This window comes from Myotis myotis, unplaced genomic scaffold (assembly GCF_014108235.1).
Source record: "Myotis myotis isolate mMyoMyo1 unplaced genomic scaffold, mMyoMyo1.p scaffold_m19_p_2, whole genome shotgun sequence".
NCBI classification, from domain to species: Eukaryota; Metazoa; Chordata; class Mammalia; order Chiroptera; family Vespertilionidae; genus Myotis; species Myotis myotis.
This window is the reverse complement of record NW_023416324.1, coordinates 210,148,291-210,154,806: the sequence shown is the minus strand read 5'-3', so window position 1 is coordinate 210,154,806 and position 6,516 is coordinate 210,148,291. Positions and strand designations below refer to the sequence as shown.

Below are 6,516 nucleotides of genomic sequence, written 5' to 3'. Positions count from 1 at the left end.
AGACATTTGCCACATGAATAAATGGATTTGAGTTTGTGGTTGCTGCCCCAGAGAATCATGTAAGAGAAGAAAGTCATCCTGCAGAATGTGTGTGTGCGGTGGGGGCAGGAGAACAGGGACACGTGTGTATACATGTGTGTGTATGTATGCACACTTATGCATGTTCATGCACTATTACACACCGAACCTCCGTCCCCGCTGAGAGAAAGGAAGGGAAGTGAGGAAAAGATGGCAGGCATCTAGCCTTGGCACGGTGTCCCAGCCCTGTCAGCGAACAGGGTGAAAACAAGGAACGCTTGGACTTGGCTAAGGAACAAAGGGACAGGTGCGAGGGCGAGGGGGTGGAGGCGGACAGTGGCCCTCGCAGAGCAGGGAGACATGGCAGCCAAGCCTTCTCAGCATCCGACGATTCCTCGTGGCGGTGAGAGCTCTGGCGTCATTTCTGCTGTTTTCCTCACAAGTAACTTTACAAAACTTTCAAAATGCGTCGGACGTGCCAGCTGCAGCGGGTCCGAGGAAATGTTAAGCGGGAGTGGCTGCTCACCGACCTGCCTGTTCTCTCTGCTGCTGGCCGGTGCCCAGAGATGCCTGTTGAGTAGCTGATGTGTGCCCCTCGGGTGCTAACAGACCCGGAGGAAGTGGCTGGCAGAGGGGCACACGGTGCCTGGCACTAAGGAAACCCCCGCTGGCTCCACGGCCACGGCTGCCCCCAGCCTGATGGATGTGGGGTGCTGACCACAGTTTACCGGTTGGGAAGGAACCCACAGAAATGCTCCTCCCGTTTACATATCGCCGCTCCCCTCGGACAAGCCCATCCATCCTGAGTGGGACCCCTGGGAGGCGTCCGGAGTCCCAGCCAGCCTCCCGCAGCGGCGCCCCCTGCACTGGCCTCCTCTACCATCAAGACGGGCCCCCCACCCCCCGTTTTTTTTCTAAACCTTCCAAGAGTTACTGATCACAGGTGTGGAGGCCCAGGGCCAACCCTATAAATTAGAGCAGCTGAGACTTATCTCCACAGCCCGCTGCTGGGATCCTCGAACTCCTGAGGAGGGGCTCCCATATAATGTCGGCTTCATGTGGTCCTTGCAGGGACCGCCTCAGGCCGGACCACCAAGCAACACGGATGGCCCGCGGCTCAGAGGTCAGACCAGGTCTCAGGTGAAAGGCTGTGCATGTTGAACACAGCACCCGGGGCCAGTGGAACAGGACACATTTCTAACCTCCAAGCAGACGGTGTTATTTTCCTTTATATTTATGGTTAGAGAAACCCCACCCCTAAAGGAACAAGCAGCCACACTTGAGGTCATCCTGTAGCCCCCACCTGGGGGCGCTCTGCCCAGCCCCACCTGGAGACCCCTAATGCCCCCCTCCCCCCCCCCCCCCCAGACATCCAAGTTCCCTCAGAGCTCACCTGAATGAGACCATGGTTATGGGGCCAGTGTTTGGGCCTTAATTAGATCTGCAAGTGTTGGTCATAATTAGGCGTTTAATTACCCAGAATCAATCATGCAACTCGAACCGAATGAGGTGAGTGTGGAGTTCGTGGGAATAACCATGGTGGCTGAATTTGTTGATTAAATACTGCCTGATCTTTCCATGCTGTTGGGCACCTTCAAAATCTAACCTTGCCCATGAACTTGTGAGCCTCCCCCACACCTACCTGATATGAGCAAATGTGTCAGACCAGACATCCCACCAGTCACGTCAGCACAGGAGTTATAAACTGCAAGAAATCCAGTCAGGGATCGAAAGCTTTAAAAACAATCGTGTTCCCTTAAAGAGCTAACGTCTGACAGGTGAGTGCCTCCACCGCATCTCAGGGAAAGACCGGAGCAAACGGGCTGGAGAGGATGGGCCGCCATAAGCTCGAGGGAGATCAATTCTCTGTTTTCTCGCCGGTGCCCGGCCTGGTGTGGGCAAGAAGTGCTCAAGGATGCTTGATGAACACGTGAATGAATGAATCAATCAATCAACCAACCAACAGACAATTAAATGGCAGGTACGTGGACTGTTATTTATACAGCTAACCTGGTAAAAAGTATTGGGTGTAAAGTTCCTGTTTTCAGCTTTGCATTAAAATTGACTTAAAGCAGTGGTTCTCAACCTTCTGGCCCTTTAAATACAGTTCCTCATGTTGTGACCCAACCATAAAATTATTTTTGTGGCTACTTCATAACTGTCATGTTGCTACTGTTATGAATCGTCATGTAAATATCTGATATGCAGGATGGTCTTAGGCGACCCCTGTGAAAGGGTCGTTCGACCGCCAAAGGGGTCGCGACCCACAGGTTGAGAACCGCTGACTTGACGCTTGGAAGAGGAAACAGAAGATAAAATGCGAGCTGTGCTCCTCCCCTGCCCCCCTACCCCCGCCCACCTTAGCCCACTCACCTCTGATAGGATTCCACAGTCGCCCCAGGAGAAAGGCCTGCAGCCTGTTATGATCTGCTGTGAGGGACCCCTGTCCTCCGCTCCAGCTATACAGATTCTCAGTGTCCATTTGTCTTTAGGAAAAGTGCATCCACTTCTGTTTGGAAATTAAAGGGTATAAGTGGGAAATGGGGGGAGGATATTAGCATTATTGCAGAAAGGGAAGGGGGGGCTCTTTTGTCCTGCCCATGGGGGTAATTTCAGTGGCAAAAGCAGCTCTTTGCTGCTACAGGCAGTTCTATCAGAAATGGAGAGGCCAGTGAGGGGATTGTGGGGGACACAGTGAAACTGAGGCAGGGGGCTCACCGAGGCAAACCTGGCTCTCCCGGTCCGCACAGGACACCACGCCCGCATCATTGTCGCCACCCAGCGGGAAGCATGAGGAGCCCAAGAGGCCAAGCAGCCCCTGGGGCGAGGTGTGCGGTGCTGCAAGTCCAGGAGGCCCACACATCTTCATTATCAGCCCGGCATCCTCCTGGCCCCGCCTGGCTGGTGAGTCACCACGGATCCCCTCTGCCCACAGGAGGACGAGGAAAGACCGTTTGCTCCCAGAGCAATTGATCAGTCCTAACAGGCACTGCCTCTTCGTGAGCTAGAGAGTCCCACTCCCGGGGGCGGCACCCAGGATGGTCCTGCCGGTCACTCCTGGGGTGTCTGTAGGCACAGCACCAGAGCCTCCAGGACCTCCACAGTCCCCTCCGGCAGGACCTTCTGGGTTCTTTTCAATTCCCCACAAGGAGAGTTGGTGCGTGAGGCCCTCATCATCAAGGCTGGGGGCCCAGTGGCCAACCCCCAGGACACCGTCCCAGGCTGCGGCCTGCCCCACCATTCCCGGATCTGGACCGTACCATTCAAAGACAAGAGGACTGTCTTCTCTGGGTGATCCTTGCCAGACGCTCATTTCCATCTGAGTCTGGTCCCTGAGATGCTCAGGGCTGGACTGGATTAGCAGGTGCAAAGGGGATTCAGAAGTGGCTGGTGCGGTGAGCGTTCTCACAGTACAGGGTGCTCAGGAAACGTGAGCAAGCCTAAGAAATCAACCTCTCTTTCATGGGCTTCATAACTAAAAAAACAATCATTTTTAAAATTAATCTTTTTATTTTGAATAATTGTAGATTTCCATGCCATGACAAGAAAGAATACAGAGGGATCCCGTGGACCCTTTACCCAGTTCCCCAGGGGCGGCACCTTGCAGGACTCTAGGTCAGCATCACCTCCAGGATGTGGACACTGACCAGTCCAGGTACAGAGCATCCCCTCCCCCCGGGGTTCCTCCTGCAGGCCTCGGATAGCCACACCCTCTTCCCTTCCACCCACCCCACCTTGACCCCTACCAGCCGCTGCTCTCATCTCCATTCTATACATTTGTCATTTCATGAATATGATATACAGTGGGGCCTTGACTTACAAGTGTCCCGACTAACGAGTTTTTCGAGATACCAGCCATCTCTTGGCCGATTTTTTGCTTTGAGTTGCGAGCTAAAATTCGGGTTACGAGCCAGCTTCAGATACCCCACCGCTAGTTGGCGCAGCGAACGTCACAGTGAACGCCACAACATCAGCCCAGCATCACATGTCTCACTCGTTCACTTTATGATTTGACATACGAGTAATTTGAGTGATGAGCTCCGTCACGGAATGATTTAAACTCGTAAGTCAAGGCCCCACTGCACATGGCATCACACACTACATGACCTTCGAGGTTGGCTTTTTCCGCTCAGTGTCGTCCCCTGGGAATCCACCAGGTGGCTGTGTGGGTCAGGAATCTGCTCTCTCGTGGCTGAGCTGCGTTCCAAGGTGAGTGTGGGCCACAGCCTGTAACCATTCGCCAGCGGGAGGACATCCGGGCTGCGTCCAGTTATTTTGCTCCTCCGAATAAGCCGCCATAAACATTGACTGCGGGGTTTTATGAATCTGACCTTTCATCTCTCTGGGATGAGTGCCAAGGGGTGTGAGCACTAGGTGATATGGCAATCGTTTCTCTACTTTTCCAGGAAACTGTCATTCCCGAATGGCTGTGCCAGCGCACTTTCCCACCCACAATGTGGGAGCGGCCCGGTTTCCCCACACGTTCGATAGCTTTTTGTGTCTTCCCTGTTTTATTTCAGCCATTCGGACAGGGGTGCGGTGCTGGCCCGTGGGGCTTTCATGTGCATGTCCCCAGTGGCTGAGATGTTGAGCATCCGGAAGAATGTACACTGTATGTCCTCAATGGCAAATGTGTGTTCATGTCTTGTTTGGGGGGGGGGGGGCGGGGGGGGGGGGTTCTTCACTGGTGAGTCTTGGGAGTTCTTTGTAGACTGCAGATACCGGTCCGATGTGTGGTTTGCAGTATTTCCTCCCAGGCTGCAGCTGGTCCTTTCCTCCCTTGAACAGCGTTTTTCACCGAGCAAACATTTTTAATTCTGATAAAGTCCCACTTATCAGCTTTTCCTTTTATCAGTCTTGCCTTTGGTGCCAGGTCTAAGAACTCTCTGCCTCCCTAGATCCTGCAGATTTGCTTCCATGATTTTTTATCCAAAAGTCTTGTCGTTTTCTGCTTTAACCCAGGGTCCATTTTGAGTTCACTCTGATACCAAGCGTGAGCTCTGGGTTGAGGCTCGTTGTTTCGCCTGTGACTGTCCAATCGCTTCCGCTCCATTTGCTGAGAAGACTCTCGGCTCCACCCACCTGCTCTCCCCACTCCCGTTGTGCACGTTCGTGTGGGTGTGGCCCTGGTTCTCTGTTCTGCTCCGTGGATCTGTGTGTCTGTCCCGCAGTCTCTTTCCCAGCGTCACACAGTCTTGGTTATTGTAGCTGTATAATGGGGCCTACAATCACATGGACTGATTCCTCTCCTTTTTCAAGAATATTTAGCTACTCTAGTTTCTTTGCTTTTTCATGTGCATTTAAAATCATCTTTCCTGGGCTCTGACCGCATCTGGGCCTGGGGCAGGGAGGAGCGGGAGTGGCAGTGGGAGGGGGGAGGGAGAGGGGTGGCTGGGGCGCAGCTGCGGCAGCTTCACCAAAGCCAGTTCTAGCCAAGTCGAGTGCCCGCTGTATGCGCCCCCATGCCTCCTTGGAGGACCGCGCGCAGGGCCTGCAGCGGGAGCTGGACGGAGCGGGAGCAGCGCAGAAAGCTGAAGGAGATGCGACAGCTCTCAGTCCACGCATCCAGCTCGTTGGGGAGGAGTTAGGGCTCAAGAACGGCTGGTCACGGCCCTGCAGAAGCTAGAGGAAGCAGAAAAGGCTGCCGAGAGAGCGAGAGAGGAATGAAGGTGAGAGAAAACCAGGCCGTGAAAGAGGAGGAGAAGATGGAGATCCAGGAGTTGCAGCTCAAAGAGGCCAAGCGCGCTGCAGAGGGGGCTGACCGCAAATAGGAGGGGGTAGCTCGTACGTTGCTCATCCTGGAGGGCGAGTGGAGAGAGCAGAGGAGCGGGCCGAGGTGCCTGAACTAAAATGTGGTGACCTGGAGGAAGAACCCAAGACTGTCGCTAACAACCTGAAATGGCTGGAGGCTGCCTCTGAAAAGGAGGATACATATGAAGAAGCAATTAAACTTCTGCCTGACAAACTGAAAGAGGCCGAGACCTGTGCTGAATCTGCAGAGAGAACAGCTGCAAAGCCGGAAAGATCTATTGATGACCTGGAAGAAAAACTTGCTCAGTCAGGCCAAAGGAGAGAACTTGGGCTTGCGTCTGACGCTGGATCAGACACTAAAGGGACGTAACTGTATAGAACCGCACAGAAGAGTCTTGTCCCAACAGGAGCTCCAGACCTCCGCTTCGTTCTCTTCTCTTGTAGGAAGTTCCTTCTGTTACTGCATCTACGGAATTTATGAGTCTGTGACCAAATACTTTGTATCAGAGAAGCTTTGAGCATCAGTTAAATCTCATTCCTTCCCCTTTTCCCCAAATGGCACCAGAATTTTTTTAGCCCTATTTTTATCCTTAAATTGCATTTATTCCTTAGCTAGTCAGGGTGTTTCCTATTGAATATTAGTCTCTTAAAACTGAGGGCATATGGTTTCTGGGAGATTAAACAACCCCTCACTTCCAAATCACAGACTCTAAATATCTAGTCACTGGCCAATTTAAAAGGTTGAAG

At 53.1% G+C, this 6,516-nt stretch overlaps 1 pseudogene; it reads left to right on the top strand.

Annotated features, from left to right (window-relative positions):
- Positions 1 to 5,470: 5,470 nt before the first annotated feature.
- LOC118675812 lies at positions 5,471 to 6,287 on the top strand (annotated as a pseudogene).
- The last annotated feature ends 229 nt before the right edge of the window (positions 6,288 to 6,516 follow it).